We start from the raw sequence: 22758 nt of genomic DNA, 5'->3' as shown, positions 1-22758 counted from the left end.
TACAGGACAGATAAGTGTAGAGAGATGCTAGGATTCTGCTCAAAACCCAGACAGTTCAAAAACCACAGTTTCCTCTACAAAAGACAATTCCCAACCTTCAATGACAACAACGCTTAAGAAGTCATTCATTCATTTGTTCATTCAACAAATGGTGCACATTCAGAGTTTGGTCCCTGTTTACATACTAGAAGAGGAACAAACAATAAAATATTGTTCCTGCACCTAGATAAATCACATTTTTCTATGTATCAGTTAACAGTTAACCAATAACACTAATTACAAGTGATATTATTTAATAAAAAATATTTATATTTTGCATTAGTCAAAAGATTTTAGAAATGCTTTTGAAAAACAGAAGCAAGTGTAATTAAAGATTTACTATTTCAGTAGATTTGCTTTGGATCTTATAAACTAATGGCTAAACTGCCTTTATCTTACTTGGGCCTTAACATTTGGGAAACTAAAATTCAAATATTTGGTAAAGGCCCTGAGCAAGTTATTAAAGTACTGAAACACTTCTGTACCAATAATGAAGAATATAACACTTTTTAAAAAGAGTAAATGAAATTAACAATGTAATTTTAATGTGCCATCTCATTAATTTAAACTGATTGTTAGAGAATGTCATCTGACAATTAACAATTGGGCCTCCTGTTGCAGTGTGACCCACATAATAGGGACACTGAATATATTCATCTATCAGAAAGTCTTCTGTGGGTTAATTTTAAATGTAATTGCTATTTGACTAGAAGATGCTGAGAAAGCATTCAGCACCTTGAACAAGAATGATTTCCTGAAACCACCTGTCACCTGATGCCCAAGTACAGGCAAATGACCTGGCCTGGGAGCAACCCCTGAAGATAGTTGTGGATCAAGGGAACAGTGGCAGAGCTAAAAGAAACAAGTGCCTCTCTTCTGCTGCAGCTAAGTCAGAGGAGCCAAGGGCATGCCGAAGTGGGTGCCATTTCCAGCAGGATCTGAGACACAGGCTCTCTAAGTCCAGATCACTCAAAACATGCTGGCTTCTGTATCGGGTGTGTACCTGGCTGTAAAGGGCAGGCCAGAGGCCTGGTAACTGGCTGCAAAAGCACATGAAGAGCCAGGGATCAAATAGTGATCCATCTAACAAGAGGTTGTTAAAAGGGGTTGATGGAGCCCTTTTTACCTGTAACTGCAGGGCGTCACCTAACCTATGACAGGCCAAACAAAAGATCATACCTACAATTTTGAAGATTCATCAAGTCATTTCTAAAACTCTCTGATAGATAATTTGCATACTTATAATAATCTGCCTAAGCCATGCTTTGCTGTTTAGTTTATTTAAAGAAAATGTTTAAATAGTTGATTTCTGAAATAATTAATACTACCATACTGATTGTTAAATATCATTATTTTTAAGTCTTACCCAGAGAAAGATCCATACACAAGGTTTAGTAGCTTTCTCTACTCAAAGAGAGATTCATTTCGCAGTGAGATTGCCCTGAGAGAACCAGTCACAATATAGCTGCTAACCATGTGGATGTTGACCTGTGGAACCATGGAAGTGATGGGCGGAGCACATACCCCTTAAGGACCTTTCTGATGCACACAGCATCATTATCATTCTTACATGGAACAAATGACTCTTATTTAGGCTTCTTCCAAAAACTCGTGGGTGGCTACTCAATCCCTATCTCATAGATACATAAAGTGGAAACTTTTCCAAAAGGAACTTTATTAGAATAAAGGAAAACAAGCCCCTGATCAAAGAAATTTGTCTGGCTAGAAAATTACTGAATAAAGACAAACTATGTAGATATCCTTTGCAAAAAATATACAAGGTCAATTGATGGTTACATATATTAAGAAATAAAGCCTTTTTTAGTTATTCAGAATTTCTTGGAATGTTTGAAAAGAAATAGGTAATTATTAAAATATTTTGTTTTTCCCCCACACTCCCTCCTTCCCTCACCCCCACCCCCGACCTGAATTGTAAAGTTCGGTTTTCAACATAGTGTCTTGTACATCTCATTGTTACAATGGGTCAACCTGTATCCCTATTTAAGCATTTTGTTTTTTTCCTTCCCCTCCCCAAGCTAGAGAAGTGTATATACAAGATGCAAGGCACCAACATCAAATACAGTGAAAACAGGGGTTATACCGTAGAGGAGGAACATACCAAGAAACAAAAAAAATCACATGGTACATTATAAATATGTTAGGAACAATAGCAAGCAAGACAAAAACCACTTGTGTCCCTATCTTGGGATTCATTTTTCTTAATATCATCTTATCTGGTCCTATGTACATAGCTTTTGACATTTTCTGCTTGTCCCAGACATATGCTAGTTATTGCAAATAAGGAAAACCATAGGACCTATGTTTCTTTGGGGGGAAAACAAAGGAGGAGGTAACAATGCTTGATAGGAAATGTACTGATTACCTTGCTCACGTAACTGTAACCCCTCTGTACAGTATTTTTACAATAAAATAAAATATTTTTCTTTTAAATGATTTCCCTGGCCCTTCAACCTTATGAAGTAATCACCATAGAAACTCCATCCCAGGTCTCCTGGATGGAAATCTGTCTCTGGAATTAAAGGGCTCAAGACTGAAGTGAAGATCACACCCACTTCAGAAACCTGTTCTGATGACAGAATCAGCCTCATGGTTCCTCCCAGAGCTTTTATGGATGAAGAGGGAAGGGGAGTGTGTACACTGATCTTGGGGCTTGAACTCAGGACCTAGACATTGTCTCTGAGCTTTTGTGCTCAAGGCTAGCACTCAACCACTTGAGCCACAGCTCTACTTCCAGCTTTCTGGTTGTTAATTGAAGATAAGAGTCTCATGGACTTTCCTGCCTGAGGTTGCTCAAACTATGATTCTCAGATCTCAGCCTCCTCAGTAGCTAGGATTACAAATATGAGTCACAAGTGCCTGGCCCAGAGCTCTTTTTAAAAGATGCCAGGTTGAAGGTTGAATACTAAGCTGATATTCTGCTGATTTTTATCCCCAATAAACATCGATGTATTAGTGGCTTATGGTAATGAATGGACTGTTACAAGCAAAGTCTTCTTAGACCTGTCAAAGAGCCAATTTCTTATTTACTTATCTCTAAAATTACGTGCACACTTACATGTGTGAATTTGTCAGACCTATTCCTACTTGAAAAAATTTTTCGAAATTTTAAATAATCAGTTGTCAATCTTCTCCAATACCCAACGGACCTAAGGTATCACCCATTTCCACCTGGCTTACCTAATCACCACTTTGTGTGGAGGTGGTTGATGGGTTGCCTTATAAAGGAATGTACCCGAATCCTGGATGAGATTCGTAGTTTTAAAATATCTTCTCCTCCCACCTCCTACTATCCTGGTTGAAAAATCACTGCCTTAGTCATCCAGATAAACTTCCGAAAAGCACTTCTTTTTCCTCTAAGCTAAAATTTCCCAGTGTGTGTCACCCATTTTGTATCAATGTATGTTCAGAATGTCCAGGCATTAGCATATGTTCATGCTTTCATTGGCTTTCCCAAAGCAATGCAGAAACAGAATAGAATGATGCAGCAGAAATGTGCTATCTGGCTTCCATATTATTTGTTCCATTATACAAGCTCTTGGTCACAGTTTAGCATTTTTCTAGGTTTTGAGCTGCAGACATTTATTAAATAGTGTTGCAAATTGTACTTGTAGAAATTAGTTGGCTAGAGGTATTCATACAGAGACTAGCTACTTGGATGATTTTGTTTTCAGAAACAGGATTTTAGCAGATGTGATGATGTTTCAGAGAATGTTTCATTTTCTTCCAGGGAAGGGATTTGCAGTGCAATATGATGCTTAAGGTGTTAGGCAGAGCCTCTAAAAGCCCGGTTTCCTTCTGCTGTGAATAAATAGCCCAGCCATTTGTGAAAAGGCATTATGCTAGCTGAACATATTAGTCTCTTGGCTGTCTTTCTCAGACCATCTATGCACCTCTTTACTGAGTGCTTGCTGGCAAAATTCCCAGCCAGGAATGCCCCACAGCCATCTGCTCTATCTCGGGTACCCCTTGATATTCCAGGGGGACAGCAATCTCTCTTCCAGTACTGTTTTTGATGCTGGAACTGCCAGGAAAGGGTGAGGAAAACACAGTGGTGATGTTTTGTATTATGATTGTTTTATTATACTTCCCTGCCTTGAGTTTTCAAGTTGAGTCTATCCTGTGTTGTAAACATGCACAGATGGAGTGTGGAAGGCTAAAGCCAAAATGGGAAAAATAACTCCCTGAAGTCAAGGCTGGGCTAGGAGGAAGCCTCCAACAGAGATCCTTAAGGGCCTTTGCTCTGTTTCCCTAAGCTGCAACTCTGAGCAAATCTCCACCTTTTAGCTACCTTATATTAAGGATGACCCTGAAAATGAGAGGGGGGAGGATATTGCATCTAATATCAAATTTAAAAGACAATTGTTGTATCTAAAATCCAATCTTAAAGACAGATATTACTTGTCTACTTGTAATGCTTATGAAAAATAATTAATATTACTAACCATTTATCATCAAACAACTCGATGATAAAAGGAGACACAGGTAACCCATAAAAAGAGACAAAGAATACAAATAGGTGTTTCATGAGACATGAAAAGCTAAGCAATACACGCTCACAAATAGCCAGGAGAATTGAAATAAAAACACCATTGTGATGTCATTTTCTGTATACCTGACTAGCAAAACTATGATGGTCATTTTTCCGTGACTGACAGCAAGAGTGGTCCCAGATGTGGTGGCAGCGGGGTGAATCGCTACAAGCCATTAGCCAGTCTTTTGACAATGCTGCCACATCATCTGATCTTCAGTCATCTGATTAAACTATAATACAGAAACAAAAGCTATTTTTTTGCATAGGAATTTTTACTGCAGTGTTAGAAAAAGTAGAAAACCACCTGAATCTCCAGTGATAGGAAAGTGATTGAATAATTACTCTATATTAGTGGTTACCAAACTGGAGTGTCCTTCCCCCCCACTCCCACCCCTCGCCAAGAAAATTCAGCACTATCTGGAGATTTTTTTTTTTTGTCATGGCGCTTGAACTCTGGTGCTGGGTACTGTCCCTGAGCTCTTCAGCTCAAGGCTAGCCTACTATCACTGAGACACAGTGCCATTTCCAGCCTTTTTTTTTCACTGTTTATGTGGTACTGAGGAATTGAACCCAGGGCCTCATGCATGTGAGGCAAGCGCTCTACCATTGAGCCACCTTCCCAGCCGAGATATTTTTTCATATCACAATAAAGTTCTACTAGCATCTTACAAACAGGAGAGCCTCCAAAGAAAGAATTCACTGGCCCAAAGCATCAATAATATTGAGGTTGCAAAATGTATGTGCAAATGTGTATGTGCACACACATAAACACACACACATACACACACACACACACACATACACACACAGGCCTTGAGGAAATATTCTAAGATATATGTGGATGTGGTGGTACACAGTTGTAATCCTAGCTCTCAGGATGCTGAGGCAGGAGCATTGTGAATTATTAAGCCTAGGCTACATGACATGACCATGTCTCCAAAACAGTGAGATTTATCATGATCTATTTTCTTAAGTATTATATATTAAGTAATGCCTGAGTAAGGAGGAGATTAGCAACCTGACAACCAAACTGACTAAAGTGGCAACATTGCCTATTTGAGAAAGTTGTTAATGTTATGGAAGACATACCCTCCTCACTCCCCCACTCCTTGTATTTCTATTAGCTAAATTAGAAGTCTATGAGATGCTTGAAAAAAATTCATTTTCAAGCAGGTGCCAGTGGCTCACACCTACAATCTTATCTACTCAGGAGGCTGAGATCTGAGGATTGTGGTTCAAAGCCAGCCCAGGCAGGAGAGTCCATGAGACTCCTATCTCTAATAAGCTACCAAAAAAGCTAGAAGTGGACCTGTGGCTCAAGTGGTAGAGAGCTAGCTTTCAGTAAAAGTTTGAGCCACCAGCAAACAGCTGTGAGTTGGCTTTAAAAATGTTTTTGACTTTTTAAAATTGTATTTATTTTGCCTTTTCTTTTTGGTACCAGGGATCAAACCTAGGATATTGTACTCACTAGGCAAGCACTTTGCCACTGAGCTACATCTGAGCCCTTTGACTTCTTGTTTATTTTATTTTTTTTTTGTAGTTTTACATGTCAAACACAGGACCTCACAGATACTAGGCAATTACTCCACCACTGAGCTATCATCCTCAGCCCTACAAGTAATTTTAGATATACACATATATCCAAAGTTATGAGTTAATATCACAACAGAAATCATAAGCTTACTGGGAGGTTGTTTTGTGTGTGCTGACACATTTGGGAGTGATTGGACCAGAAAGTTTTCTAATAATTACTCATGACATCACAACCAGTACAGAAGGTTGGCCATTGAGAGAGTTCAAGGCCCTGTTATAGTTGCTGACTTCAAGCCTTTACTTCCTAAGGGAAAAAGTGTCTGAGAATTCTTTTTTTTTTTTTTAAAGCTGGGATAAAGGAAAGAGAGGAATTTGAATGGACTACTCTTCACTTCTGTACACTAATTCACTTTGTTGTAAGGTATGAGATGGTCTGGGTGAGAGAAAACACAAGACTGTGAGGCCCAGGTTCTGGGTTTGGTGGTTCTGAAGTATGTACAGTTCTATTCTTCAGGCACCTGTCACCTGTAGGAACTTGGGGAGGTAAGAGGCCAAGGGGGCATATGTTGATATACCAGACATGCTGAGAAGAGCAAAGCATCCTTCAGTCTGCTAAATGACACCCTTGAGTTAATGCAGCTGTTAAGCATTAAGGACCAGGGAGTGAGTGAGAGGAGGAAAATTGTCAGTGATCTTCCAGCTCTCAGCATAGCTCTACCTCACTGCAAAACGGTATGGGATTAAATCATTTCCACCTTGGATCCCCATTCTGTTCTATGGAATTAGTCATGCCTTCCTTGAAGACCAAAAACTAGAAATAACATAAGAATAGTTAAAAAATACACAACACAGCTTTAATAATCTCAATGATTTTGAGAAAAATACTCATTTTGATTTTTAAGAACAAGACCAAATATCTTTTATGCTCCTTCAACATCATAATAGAATGGTAGGCTAGTTAAACACTTTCATCACGATTCACTATTCTAGGTCCTCTTAAACATGAAATTAAAACTTCATTATGATTAATGGATGAAATGAGATATAGACATTTCAAATGAATCATCAGCAAATATGTCCCTTCAATTATAAAATGACTTTTCCAGGAAGGGAATAAAACTACTGTTGCTAGATAAATAAATACTTAAAAGGTCCTTGGTCTTGTGCTGTATCACTCAAAATTTCACATTTTCCAATTAAGCTCAGTTCCTTTCCTATATGTGAGACATATTGCTGGGCGCTGGGTATGGGAGAGATAAATGTGAATCATACAGAGAGGGGACATTAGAATTGCTGTCCAGGTAAGTGCTGGGATTGATAAAAATTGATCTATATCATGGTAATTGAATAGGAACATGATACTGTTCATAACAATGCAATTTCTTTCTGGAATGAACACTCATTTGTTATGATCAAGCATTAGTTCTTTTCAGTGCTTGGAAATATTGCACTTAACTCATTTAATTCACTTCTTCCAGTTTGATCAGCAGAACAAACCAAGTCATTGACTGAGTGGAGATAGTAAACACACAGATGAATTCAAGGATTAAACTATTTCACATAAGCTTCATTATTGTTTGTTAGGGTAAATAAAAATCCCTAAGAAATACACTCTGAACAGGAAGATCTAGCCACTTAGATGGACACATTAAATTGTCATACCCTTGTACAACCTTTTGAAATTCAGAAAAAAACATATTAAATTCAAAACAAAAAATTGAAATCAATTAATCTGCTTATAAATCTTATAATAAATTGTGCTACATTATCCCATTTGGGGGGAAGTTCAAGCCACACCGTTGCCCAGGGAAGGGAAGGGATTTGGCTGATAGCTATACTCTAACCTACTAGTCTTCCCACAAACAGAACACGCTCCTGTCCCCAGCAAGCAGGACAATCAAAGGTCCCTTTGTGACTGATTCCACTGCCGAGTGCAGCCTGTCCCGGTGATGAGCTGCTCTTGACCTCAGATCTTCATGTGGCTCCTCGCATGAGTTGTGAGCTAAGTAGTCAGGTTTCTAGTCACCTCATGCTCTCACATCAGCCTGCAGCAGCAGAGCAAGGACCGAATAGCCATAACAACTTACACTTAGAAAAGTAGAGAAGGGGATACATACAATGGCCCTAACACTGGTGAAATCCCATAGGCATGCGAAGGTATCCTGTGGTTGGAATGGATGGCTGCCCTTGGCCTGACTCAGGCAGGAGCTCCATTTTCCTATTATTTTCCATCACCTTTAATGCTTCCTTTTAGGAAATTCTTCCTTCTCTGTCATCTTCCATGGCCACACTTGAAACAGGCCGTAGAGTATTGTCTTTACCATAGCGTGGACCAGCTCAGAGGTGTTCAGCCCTATCAGCTGGTACAAGCTTGGGGACTGTTTTCAAGCTTATTACAGTCTAGGTTTTTAAACTATGAGTTGATGGGGGGTATTTTTGGCAATACAATCCCCACAAAGCCTTAATAGGCTTAGATTGTTTTATGCTACTAAACTGTGGGTTTCTATATAGGCTTCATAATGAGAACACTATTTGAGACTTAATCTGGGTCATGACTCATACATTCTTGTGTCCTTAAAGCCATTCATTCAAGATTAGAATAATTCCATTATAGAATTTTATTTGTATTGTAAAGGTGATATACAGAGGGGCTATACGTAAGGGAATGAGTACAGTCTTGTCGAACATTGTTACCCTCCCCCTCATTTTCTCTGCTTTCCCTCTCTCCTACCCCTCCCTTCTCCCTGAAGTTGTAAGGTTTATTTCTAACACAGCGTCTAGTGAGTATCACTGTGGCATTGGTTCACTCTTTGTCCTTTGTCTCACCATTTCTGTGATTTCCCTTCCCTTCTCCAACTCGGATCAACTTGTATACAAGACAAAGGATACTGAAATCAAAAACAGTGACAACAGGGGTTAAGCCAAAGGGGGAAAATTGAAAGAAAAAACATAACTGCACACTACACAAAAAGAATCCAAAAAACCCAAAACTCTTGTTTCCATATCTTGTAGCTCAGAATTTGCAAGGACATTGAATTAATTATGAATGGCAACAGATTCTTAAACTCCCATTTACTCCTTATACTGCATTTCGTTTATTTCCTTTCCTACCCTTCTTTCTCTACCATCTTTTGTCTGTCTCTCTCTATCTCTGTCAGTCTCCTTTTCTCTTGCACACTCATAGTACTTGAGTTTTGAACTCAGGGCCTTATGCTTGGTAAGCAGGTATTGAACCTCTTGAATCATACCCATGTCTCTTTTTGCCTTAGTTATGTTGGGTTGGGGTCTTTTGGTTTTGCCTGAATCATGATCCACCTACCTATCCCCTCCCATAAAGCTTGAATTATAGTCAGGCCTGGTGTATTGGTTGAATGGGGGGGGGTCTCACTAATATTTTGCCCAGCCTGACCCCAGACCTCTTAATCTCTTACTTTCATGTAGTTGGGATTACAGATCCCAATATTATTTTGACTTCACTCACTTGTTTGCACCTTATCTTTGCTTTCCCTTAGATTTTTTTCCTCTCATTTGAGCACATATTACCTCATCAGAGCTTTTGCATTTTTCAACAGTTGGTTTAGTTTACATAAGATACATGGCAGTGGTGGGGACATACTGAAATTGTAAAAGGGAAAAGAGATGAACGATATTCTTGCAAGTATAAGAAATCTTCATTGCACTTGAATATATGTTATTTCAATAATTACAATCATCATTTTATTATAAGCATAATTTATCTTCATTGCACTTGTCAGATTGTTTTCTCTGTCTTCTCTGGCACTTTTTCATGAAGGAACACCCTCAAATGTCCTCAGTACAGTGCCCAAGCAATTACTCCATCATTCTTTCTTTTATTATTATCTTCTCAGGAGGGTGTATACTTAGTCTCAATTTCTTACATTTACCACTCAGCAGACCATAATCTCATTTCTTTCCTCACATGTCTATCAAAATCCCTTTAAGTACACCAAATGGGCCCCAAATTACTCTGTTCAGTGGCCTCTGGAATATAGAAAAACCTTGATATTCCTCATGGAACTTTCCAAACTCCATTTCTTTTTCCTCTAAATAACTCAACTGTTGATTAGATTTTCCAAGGACACTCTCTCTCTCTTTCTCTCTCTCTCTTTCTTTCTCTCTCTCTCTTTTTCTCTCTTCTCTCTCTTTCTCTTTCTCTCTCTCCTCTCTCTCTCTTTCTCTCTCTCCTCTCTCTTTCTCTCTCATAGTCTCCTCAAGGTACTTGTGAGAATCCCCCAGGACAGAGGGAGGGGTAATCGAGGGTTATTACATCTGGTGTTACATTTAAAACCAACCCAACTACAGATCAGAAACCCTGAAGACATTCCCAAATCAACATTTTCCTGTTTTCAGTTTGATTTTCTATCAACCCAGCAAGGTGTAAAGAATAACTGAAGCTTTATTTCTTTTTTATTTGTGTTGTTTAATTTGGTCTTCAAGGCACCAATTATCCCTTTGTAATACATCTTAAAGCTCGTATACAAAAGTTTCTTCTCTGAATTAATGGGAAGTTTCTACACAAACAGCCATGTCAACATCTTTCTTTAGCACTTTTCTCTAAACCTCCTCCTCTTGGCTTTTGTCACACTAAATTATATCACTAAAATACAGCTTCCCAAACTATGGGATGTCCTATTATTATCAACATATTATTGGAAAGTTGATTATTAGTTTGAAAAACAGTAGACTTGATCTTTATCACTTATATTATGGAATTTGGATTTCAAATGCAAATAACCTGGCAATATCTTATACATATGACTCTTAATTCATCCCTTTCTCTAAGTACCTTTCCAAAATATACTGATTTTCTTATTTTCCCACTTTTGAAAAATTCCATTATATTCATATCATTATTAGAAAGTTTACAGACAACAGACTTCTTGAGATTAGAAAAGAACCAAAGGACTTTTGGTCATGATTATAGAAATTGTTTTGACTCTTTAGAGGAGGAAATGCTAATTCCTGCATCTAGCTGCAATTCAATTTATGAAGGACATCAACAATTGAGGATATAATTTTCATGAAATTGCAGTGTTAAGTTGCAAAAATAACCCAGTGTCCACAGTGCAAATTTACATGGGATCAGATTTATTATAATATATCAACTGGTTTTAATATCACTGGAATGGATGAAGGAAGAGTCTTTTGGATGAGTTTTCAGGAAATTCTCAAGGCCATCCTATAAAAGGATGCTACCTAGGGGTATGCTGGCTCTTCTGTGATCAGAAAACCACCAGTTCCAGAACAACAGCACCAATGGAACAATGATGACCTTCTAAGAATGTAAGTCTTCCATGCCATCGAACTAGCATGAACAACAGACACCTCTCACAATCCACTGAGCCTCTGGCCAAACTCTAGGATCTACATCCCTCCTAACTGTGCTTACACAACCAGTTGAAGCTGAGATGTGCAGCTTCCCCTCATAGCCCTTCCCAAATTGTGCTCAAGTGCATCTGATTGGTGTCTAAATCCCATGCAGAAACTTAGCTGGAAGGGAACTTGAAGGAGTTTGCATTTAGCTTTCCCTTTTTCCTCTTATTCAAAAACAGGATAAGATGAAAATGAATTCCTAAGAGTGAGTAGCGGTAGTTAGATGTTAAATGGTCTTCATATTGGTTAAGTAATGAAGTTCCAGGAGAAACACTACATTATGAAGATTAATGAGAAAATGCTAAAGTGCTATTTTTAAAAAATATATTCAATATAGAGATTACAAAATTTAGCTCATCATTATTAACAAAATATATGGTACTGTAGAATGGCAGTCTCTTGTCTGGCTTCAGATTTCATATTCAATAGAGAAGTAGTACAAAAGGCAAAGCTAAACGCCTATGGAGTCTCTAGGGAAGCTAAGGAAGTCAAGACTATGAATGTTGCACAGGGCCAACGTCAAGTTCATTTTCTCATGAAGCAATTAGAGGGGATATATTTAAAATCAAATAAAATACAACTCTCTACCTCCTCATAATGAGTGAGAAATTACTGTGGAAAGGTTGGTGGATTTATGATAATAAACACAGCTGCTTTGATGCGTATCACAGGTGTGCAATTTAACGATGCTAATGGCCTGGCTCACCTTCTTCTGCTCAGCCAGGCAAGGAGATTTGCTCTTTGAGGGAAGAGAGGAAAAGGCAAGGGGTGCTGTCAAGCTTTCCACAACCACAGCAGTCGTAAACATGAAATGTACACTCACTCTTTAATAAATACCGAGGGAACTGGACTCTGGCTGCCATTTACTGAGTACTTCCTGTCGTTCACATTAAATAAGACACTTTACCTTGTTTTATTCATCATATTATTACAAGAACTCCAAAGGGGCTTTCCTCCTCCCATCTGTATCATTGTACAGATGAATATGGTTGGTTTCAGAAAGAATAAATAACTTACATAAGGTCATGGAGATAGGAAGACGTTTCAAATTCAAACATGCCCAAATCTGTGGTGGAAATGCATTGCTTTAAACTCTTGCAGCATTCTCATCATAGTGAAAGTACCTTCAAGGAGCCAACGCTTCCCTAGCCTCAAACCAAATGGCATGAGTGTTTTGATTGCAGAGGAGGTTGGTATGGGACCCAGGCCTGGCCCATAGTATGCTCCTGGGAAAAGAGCAATAAATTTGCAAATTAAAAAATAAAAAGAAATCAGCAGTGTTACATGATACAACCACAACCTATCAGAAACAAACAGGTGGATTTTTCTGAAGAAAATTATAAGGCTTTTTCCTCTCTTTTCTGTTGTATGAAAGTTTGAAAGCATCAATTTAGAATCTATTCCTTTTTTTTTTTTTTGGTCGTGGGGCTTGAACTCTGGGCCTGGGCGCTGTCCCTCAGCTCTTCAGCGCAAGCAAGCACTCTACCACTTGAGCCACAGCGCCACTTCTAGTTTTCTGGTGGTTAATTGGAGAAAGTCTCATGTACTTTCCTGCCTGGGCTGGCTTTGAACCATGATCCTCAGGTCTCAGCCTCCTATGTAGCTAGGATTACAGGCATGAGCCACCAGCGCCTGAATTCCTTTTTCTACCAAAAGGAAAAAGCCTTTTGACAATAAGCCAACTCAGTGGAAATCAGAGATGAGAGATAAGGGGGAAAAATCATTTAAATTATATTTTTAAAATTAAAGCTCCACAATCTCTACTTCTAGAGTATGGACTTTTCAAGTAAATAACATTTTTAGAACCTTTTGCTTCTTAAAATATGTCTAATCCTGATTCTAATACTCATGTTTCTCCCATCAAATAATATTGTTTTAAATATCAGGGAAGAAACAATCTCCAAAAAGAAATAAACATAAGATTTAATAGGCTACTCAGACACAGCCTATTAATGTGTAGTTTCTAGATTACATGTAAAAGCAATTCTCAAAATTATTTTAAAATATTTTGTGTAAAAACTGTTTAAATAATTTTACCACAAGGTACATTAGTTGAATATGTTGTAACGTGTTATTAGGAAATTCCTTCATAGTCAATTACATTTATAATAGCTTTTACACTTAACATTTTGTTCTGTTTGCCTCCCTATCATAAGCCAATAACATGATTGAAGAGGCTTCCTAAAAATAAAACGACTAAAGAAATAGTCCATAAATATAAAACATCTTTCTTTAAGATTTCCAAAAATCAGATTTATTGACAATTACATACTATATTAAAATTGTCCATAGCATGTGACATACTCTAAAGCACAGACTCTACTAAGGAGTGGCACAAAGTGCAGTGAATTTATAAGTGAAGGGAAAATGATTCAGGGCACTAGCTCCTTTTTACTTATTAAATTAGGACTGGAGGACCGACCAGTGAGCTCACAAGGTCCTAAGTTCACTCCCCAGTACCAGCAAAATTAAAAAGTTTAGATGAAGATTAAACTATCATTTAGGGCAGGAAAGGATAGATTGGGCAGCAGAAACAGTAGCAATTTCAGAAGGCTTTATCTCTTTATTTTTCAGTCAGCTGGATTTTGGGTTGGTGCAACATGCTCAGTATAAGTCATGGGGACCTCTGCTCTACACAGTCACTCAGGGATGGAGGCTGTATCAACCTGTAGCCATACTACCGGGAGAACTTAACTTTCTTATTTGCTGTGGCAGAAAGAGAGAAAATGAAGAACTCAAACCTTATGCTACAATTGAGTAATGATGTGTGTGTCATTTCTACCCAGAGCATGCTCCTAAATTAGTCACATGGTTCCAATCTTAACTGTGAGAAGAGCTGGAAAATGATAGTGAATTGTAATATTTGGCGAGCAATAAGTACGTTATGTATGTTGTCATCTATGGTATCCAGGAGCAAAGCACAGAGTGGATACCATTGTCCCTTGATTCAGCTGTACCAACTTAAGTTTATAGGTGTATCTTCTATGTCTCTGTTAAGCTTTTGACACTGACCCTTGCTATTTGGCTGAAGCTGGCTTCAGACTCTCAGTATTCCTGCCCCAACCTTCCCAAGGTTGGGATTAAAGACATATGACACCATGCCTGGCAAAAAGTGAATGATCATATCAGTAAAATGGACTGCAATAAATGTAGGTAGTATGATAACCAAAGGGTGTAGGGTCTCTTAAATTCCACCTGGTAACTAATGCTAGTGCAAAAGCCTTGAGTTAACCAATCAGCTCGCCAGAACCTCTTATAAAGAGTCAGGTATTGTGAGACCCAGAGCTCGGTACAATTGCATTATAGCATTTTTTGAACAATTCTTCAAGTCTAAATATTCCATCTGTTCCATGTCCAAACAAACCAGCGCACCCAGGTTCTCTGAAGATGGATAATGGACACACATTGAAAGCTTCCTCACATATATTCACATACACTGTCATGTATGTACAAACACATATACCCACAGTCACACACACAATCACAGGTATTGGTTTTTGTTGTTACTTCGTTTTGGCATAGTTCCTTGCTTTGCAATACTTTAAGTGTTCTGAACTTTTTTCCTTTTTATTTTTATTTTTTGCAGATCCTAGACTGGAACTTGAACTTGGTACCTGCTGCATTTATTCATTGTCTAGTGCTCTACCAACTGAACCATGCCTCCAGCCCCTAGGGTTGCTTCTTTCTTTTCTTTCTTTTTTTTCCCCAAATAGTCTGAACTCTTAAAAGTTGTCTTCCAAGAACAATTCTTAATGAAGGTAGAATGCCTGAGGGGGTGTTTTGAAACTCTGTGGTAGTGATTTTTTGCAGGTTTTGTTTTTGTTAGTAAACTCATTGAGGACCAGGCATGGTGAGCTCATGCCTATAATCCAGCTACTTGGGAGGTAAAGATTGGGAGGATGGCTATTCCAGGCCAGCATAAGCTGTTTGTGAGACCCTTCCCTCCCATCCCCACCACATTCTCTCAGGTTAACAAACAAGCTAGGCTCAGTGGCCTGTGCCTGCCATCCTAGCTGCACAGGAGGCCACATTCAGGAGGATCGTGAGATCCTATCTAAAAACTAGCTAAAGTAAAAAAGGGCTGTGACTTAAATGGCACAGCATCAGCTGCCTTGCAAGTCCTGAGTTCAATTCCCAATACTGGAGAGAAAAAAGAGACCTTACTGGTATGTAGTGGGTAGGAGTACCACATCTCTTGACATTCAAAAGTGCTAGCCTAGCCTTCATGTTGATCATAATCTAAGTCTCTATATATATCCAAAGATATTTCTTACATCTAAAATGCTTTAATATTTATTACACTTTTCAATAATACAACTAAATGGAGAAAAGGTTGAAGTTTGTTTTGCTCAGAGCCTTATCAAAAATTGTTTTCCATTTCAGAAATTTGTGTCACCCATGTCAACATTGCTGGTGATATTTACAGACATGATGACTGTCTACTTACACGCAAGCACTTGATGACATCACTGTCTCCTAATGTAGGCATGCTTGCCTATTTACATATCTGAATGCAAATTATTTATTATAAATTACTTTCCTTTTATCTTTCTTTTTAGCCATACATGGGATATTGAGTATAGTTTAAAATTATGGAGTACAGTAACATCTGTGGATCTGACATTTAAAATAGGAAATATATTCTAAAATCTGATGCTCAAGGAGTTACATAGGTCTGAATGGAGGCCCAGTTGCAGACTAAAACCTCAAAGAAATCATCTAACTTCTCTAAATTTTAGTTTTCTTAATCTACAGAATACAAGCACTCCCTTTCATATTAGTTATTCTGAGGACTAAATGAGATTGTTGATGGTAGCCTAGCTCCAAGTGATAAATGAATTCTTGCATTTATTTCAAAGTTTTTTTTTTATCACTTCTAAAGCCTCAAACACATGGCAAAACTGATTTAGAAATCAGTGTCTGGGAATCTTAGAGAGCAGGCCTTGTTTTAGGTAGCTCTTTTCTCTCCATTTTCTTGGGTATGGTGTGGGAATCTCTGAATTTTAGCTAAGCTCTTCCAAGTTAGCTGTGAGAATTAAAAGTGTGGGTGTATGTATAGAACCCCTCGATTTCTTTATCAGTATCTTTCTGCCCTTCTTATCTAAATTGAAAAAACAGCCACTTTTGTGAGCACACACTTCCAACTAACAGTGTATGGTCCACCCACATAATCTGCTATCTCAGTGCAGGCAAAGGGGGGTCTATTGTTACCTGTCTCACTGGCTGCTCTTTGAAAGCAGGCAGCTTTGCTCCATGGGATGTGCTGTTCTAGCTGTGCTTTGAGGTCAAGGTGATGAAGTGGTGATGGTCCCTGCAGTAAGAGATGCTTCCTAAGGCTATCAGTCCACATCAAAGTACATCTTCTGTTTGTCTTTTTAAAATTAGCATCTATTAGTTGTCCAAGGAGTTTCATTTTCTTACAATGCAAGTTACCTTGAGCAGATTTAATCCCTCTATTATTACCCCTCCTCCCTACTTCCTAAAACCATTTCAACAGATTTAGTTGTTTAATTTCCATATATATGCATGTATAAATATATAATTATGCAGATATATGCATATATATTATATATCGTATTTCAACTATATTGATCCTCTTTCACCTACTCTGTTCATCCTCCCTTTTCCTTCTAGTAGTACTCAGCCCCTAGTTGCCCCCCTTTATAGAACCTATTTTACATTCCTGTTATAGGTGTGTGTTGATTGTTTAAACAAATGTTACCATGGCATGGCACACATCATCATTAATCAGATTCATCCTCTTGATTACTTTCTTTTGCAATTGCCTTTATAACACTCCTTCCTAAGTTTACTTTCATAAAGTGTCTGCTAAACACACACAGACATAAAAATACATTTGTAACTCACAGCCTAGACCTATGCCGACCTGAACTTTAATATGTGGTCTCCTTTTCCCCCCTCTGGCCATTCCCTCCTCTCTTCCTGCCCCCCCCCTCCACCGATAAAAAAAAAAAAAAACATCTGTATGCTGTCAAAGAAAATACAGCCAAAGCAGTTTTTAAGTCTACCTAATGGTAGTGACAGAAAGAATCCTAAGTAATTTCAATGTCATTGGGATAGCTAAAATTGATCTTTTACCTTGATTTGTTTAATTTCCTATATTTTTTCCTTGAAGATTGACAAGACATTGAAAGGTTAAAAAAAGAAAGAAAGAGGTGAAAGGGATTTCTTGAGAAAATTTTCTTTCTCTCTGGAAGTTATTCTACAAATTCCCTAGAGACAGAAATCTGAAAATTTCTAAGATTTACAGTCCTGAACGCTCACATTAACCAATTTTAAGCAAATTGCTGCACTTTGCAAGCAATGTCATAATTCAGTCTTTTCCCTGGATGATTCGCAGTGAGTGACTGCCCACCCCAAGAAGCAGCTGTGAAGGAAGGCAAGATTGAGCCTGTAGCCAGATTCCCGGTAATTACAGATCTCTCTGCACATTGGAACGAGCTTGTGAGGCAAGGGTTGGAGGCTCATTGATTCCATTTTGGGCTGCAACTGGATTATCTCTCAAGAAATGACATACAAATTCATCAGCTGGGTGTTGAAAACCTGCTACATGACTGATGTGGTGGGTGCTGGGAACATAGCTGAGAAGCAAGACAAGATAGACAAAACCTTAAATGTGCAAGAAAATTTTATACTTTATTAGAAAGTGATCAGTGGCAATGGACACCTCAGCTATGATGTTGGGAATACAGTTTGTGCATTGCAATTTTCATAGACAAATGGTGTGACATGTAGCCATTTCTGGGAACTAAGGAAGTGCAAGTCACACTAGGTTCTGATTAGAGAAATGGCTTGATCTGAATTGAAGTGTGTGTGTGTGTGTGTGTGTGTGTGTGTGTGTGTGTGTGTGCTGGTAATGGGGCTTGAACTCAGGGCCAGGGCAATGTCCCTTAGATTTGGTCAAGGCCAATGCTCTACCACTTGTGACACAGGTCTACTTTTTTCTAGCCCTTTGCAGGTTAATTGGAGATCAAAGTCTCACAGACTTCCCTGCCTGAGCTGGCATTGAATCCTGTTCCTTGGATTTCAGCCTGCTGAGTAGCCAGGGTTACAGGCGGGAGCCACAAGCATCCAGCTTTGAGTTGAGTTTAAAAATGATCATTCTGGATGGAGAAGGGCCTGCATGAGGACAAGGATGGGAATGGGGAGTCTGTATAGGAGGTTCTGCTCATCTCTGCATGGTTTCATTCATCCATTAGCATGTTTTATATTTCACCGGTAAGATTGCTACCAATGTAGCCTCCTCTTTTCTGTCCAATAACAGCATGCTGATCTAGCATAAGACTAAAATCCGTTCTATTTCAGCTACACCTCCATGGCTGGATCAGTTAGCTTGCCTGTGTATTAGTTATCAAGATGCATAAAGAGCCATGTCTAGGGAATGAATGAACCTTGTAGAAGCACATGGAATTACTAGAAGAAAGTTCTCCAAAGGAAATATATTGGTCAGGAACAAGCATGTAAGGAGAATACAAAAGTTATTTCCAAAGTAAAGCCCTTTCTGAGCAAGCACTGGGGATTTTATCCAGAGGGGTTATATAGGGGTTATATAGGAGAGGACTTTAAGGAAAGGTACATTCCTGAACATACTGAGTTTGGTCATAATTCAAGAAGAAAAGATGAAGGACACATTTCTTGGCATGCCAAGTTCCAGATGATGGAGCACAAGTTTGAAAGGTTAAATTGTTAGACAGGAAAGGCTCTGGGCATGCTCAGCTTGCATCATAATGTTTTAGCAAAGGAGCAGACATTTTGCAGGTGCATTAACATAGGAGTTTGCTCCTAAAGGTACCTGCCTCCCTTAGCAACTAATAATTATGAAGGTAAAAGGAGGTAATAGTGAAGTATACACCAAAGAGCCTGTCATACAATGCACGCTTGGTAGTCCATTCTCTATAATTCTTGATCACTAGTATCTTTAAGAACTCTAAGGACACAATTAAACTATCCCATGAGGAGCTTCCTTGTAACACAAACCCCAGGACCACAGATCTTTTATTACTAAGGGCAACACAAAGTTCACTGGAACACTAAGTCTGGGCTGCGCCAAAGACTAAGCCCTGTGCTCATTTATTTCCCGAATAAAGCCAGATCCATAATTTCCCTTTTACAAATGAGAAGACAAATCTGTAGAGAGCTTAGCTGGCTTCCAGTGTATTCACAGTTATGGTAAGTGGCCAAGGAGAGAAATGTGCAGTTTGAGATCAGAAAGAATTTCCTGGTGATGAAGGCTCTAGTTCCTACCTCAGAGATCTGTTAACATAAACACCATTATGTTTGAAGGTTTTGCTGACTGATAGAAACACTAGAGTCAATAATTCCTTGTTGTAGCATTAGGAACAGTAATCATAGACCAAGAAACAAGAGTCTCTGAGTTTGAAGCTCACCAGCTCCTTCCTCCTCCTTGTCCCTCTAGTGTCTACTGTCAGCACAAAGACCATGGAAGCCACCCTTTAGCTCTCCCTAACCTTTGCTTCCCTCTCACCTCATTTGGCTCTTTCCTGGGGCCTTTGCATTTAATTTTCCCTCTCTACTAGGGCTCTCCAGGTTGGTGACAGTCTGCCCAACTTTTCCTTTGATTTCTTCCCCATACATCTAGAGCTATCCCTCAGATCCCTGGGAAGTGTGGTGTTTCGACCCACCACTACCTGATTCAGAGGCTAAGCCCTCCCACCCCAGTGGGACACTCTTCACAGAGGAGAGTCAAAAGGCACTGGGGTTGTTCACCATTTTATTTAGTAAGGCTCATTTACTCACCATTCACATTTTGCTGTCTTTTACTCCTTCCCATTCTCCCCTAAATCCTAAGGATGCTGTCTAAGGAAAAGGCATTGCTGTTCAGAGTCTTCTATGCACAAAACAAATGAAGCAGAGGATTCTAAGGTCCCCCAGACCATCACCATGACAACAGTCAGGTTATCAGTTATTAGTACCAATCTAAAAACTCTTGTTTCTGAAAAGTCAATTATTACAATAACAGTGCACGAACAAGCCTACTTACTCATCTTACTTCATCTCCATCAGCTCTTGAGATGTGCTGTCTCACATAAAATAATGCTGTGAATTTTGACTAAAATATAACCTATATTTCTACCTTGTCTTTAGATTCCCTTTGCTTACTTTATTTTTTTTTAAACACGAAATGGGAAGGTGATACAAAAGAAAGAACATACAGGTCTTGTTATTTTTTTAATCTAGTTTCTTGGTTATCTTCACTTACAACTATAACAAAAATGCCCAAGGCAGGCTCATCTAAAGAGAAAAGTTTAATCTCAATGTTGGAAGAGGTTGAAGGGATGGGCACACCATTACCAGAGCTTTGCTGAGGACCTTATGTCTTCAAGGCAGGAGTGTATACAGGAAGGAGAAGTCAAGTTTCCCAGTAGGAAGCTAGGGTTCCACAATCCCTTTCACTAATAGCTTCCAATTGCCCTAAGAACCTCCTAAGAGGCCACACCTCTTAAAAGGCCCATCTCCTAATATCACCCAGCAAGCTCCCAGGGTGCTTTCTTCCTGTCCATGCCTGTCTTCAACCAATCCTTAATAGCCTATGCTTCTTTCTTCCACATACGAATTCATTTGCTATTTATTAGCTTATATTTTTTATACAGAGGGCAATTTCATTGTCAACATTTCCACATGTTTACACTGTACTCCAATCAATCTCTCCCTCTTTACAGTCACAAGACTCCTTGACTGCACTTGGAATTTCTAGGTGAATGCACCCTTTCCCTCTGTAATATAAAAGCTTAACTCAGTGTGAAGAAACTACTCTGAAAGCTATTGATACATTTAACAGGAAAATCTGTGTTCTGAGTAATCATGTGGAGGAATGAGAGTGAGTGAAGGAAGGGGAGAGAATGGAGGTGAGATTCTTTTACAAACTAAATGCAATGGGTCAGAGGTCTGTGTCAGGGACCAAACTACAAATCTGCTGAAATAGCAGTGTGTGAATCAGCTTCCTCAGCACAGAGTAGACTGTGACATGTATGTGACCCCCCCCCAATGTTCGCCTGTTGGAAATTACAACCCCAACACCGGGCTGTGGGAGGTAGAGTCTTTGGGTATGAGGGCTCTGCACTTAGAACTGAACTAATGACATTATCACGGGAGCAGATTCCTTTACAAAAGTATCAGTTCTCTGCCCCCCCCCCCCTCCCGCTCCTTTCTTCCCTCTCTCCCTGGCCGTGCAGCCTTCTGCTGTGAGATGACAAGGAAGAAAGCCCTCACCGGATCTTGCCCCTCATCTTGGGTTTCCCATTCACCAGAACAATGAGCCCCAGTATTTCCAGGCCACACTTTGAGAAACACTAGGCCAGGGATTTTAAGATAGCCAAAACAAGTATGTGATGCCAACTGGGAGTTGACAGATTCCAGTGGCTTCCCTCTTGGCTTTCTCGCCTCTGCTTGTCCTGAGGAGGATAAAAATGTACATAGGATGGAAACCTGCTTTCAATAAGCAGATGACTATCTCAAAGGCTTAGTGAAAGATGCTTGAATGTTTTGTTTTGTTTTTTTTTAAATATTTAAGCTCATGGAGAAATGGTTATAACAGTATATTCCACACTGGCACCACCAACTGTTAGTGTTTATCACTTTCACTCCATATCCCTACTGTATGTAATCACACTTCCCTTTTACCAAATCTGAAAATAGACTCCAGACTTCACAGTAATTCATTCCTAAATCCTCCAATTTACATCTCTCATGAACAGGATACTCTGTTATACACGTCATAGCTAAGAAACCACATTAATTCAATAGCAATAGATGAAGGGAATTTAAGTACAACTGCTTAGTAGCCTTCAAAACTATCTCATTATCTAGGATCCAATCACAAAATACATTTGGTTGTTATATCTCCTTATCTTTATCTCATCTGTAATCATCTGGAATGATTGATTTCATGTGTCAACTCTACAGAACCATAGATGCCCAAATTCAATCTTTCTATATTTATTTGGGATTAGCATTGGCATTAGTGGCGTATTACAGCAATCGAATCTGTTAATTGTATTACTATAGTATGAATGCTTCTGTTCCCTCCAAGATTAACTTAACCCTGAGTGTAACAGTAAGAAGAGGTAGGGTCTTAGGGAGACTCTATCTGCACCAATGGATTAGTGCCTAATGGGTTTTAGGAAGGGAATCTGTTCCTCCGGTCCATTCTTCCATGGGAGGACACAAATTCATCTCCTCTATGGGATGGTGCAACAGGG

The 22758-nt window shown here is 39.0% G+C and overlaps 1 long non-coding RNA gene across 1 annotated transcript in view; it reads right to left on the bottom strand.

Annotated features, from left to right (window-relative positions):
* Window positions 1-12491: 12491 nt before the first annotated feature.
* LOC138832850 (uncharacterized) overlaps window positions 12492-22758 on the bottom strand; it is a 178718-nt gene continuing 168451 nt past the window's right edge. Inside the window, exon 7 of the long non-coding RNA XR_011373710.1 lies at window positions 12492-12744. This is a non-coding gene — a long non-coding RNA (uncharacterized lncRNA). The remainder of the gene's footprint in view (window positions 12745-22758) is intronic.

This window comes from Dipodomys merriami, unplaced genomic scaffold, assembly GCF_024711535.1.
Source record: "Dipodomys merriami isolate MVZ:Mamm:240054 unplaced genomic scaffold, mDipMer1.0.p SCAF_20, whole genome shotgun sequence".
Lineage (NCBI taxonomy): Eukaryota > Metazoa > Chordata > Mammalia > Rodentia > Heteromyidae > Dipodomys > Dipodomys merriami.
The sequence above is the reverse complement of the archived record's forward strand: the minus strand, read 5'-3'. Positions and strand labels throughout refer to the sequence as shown.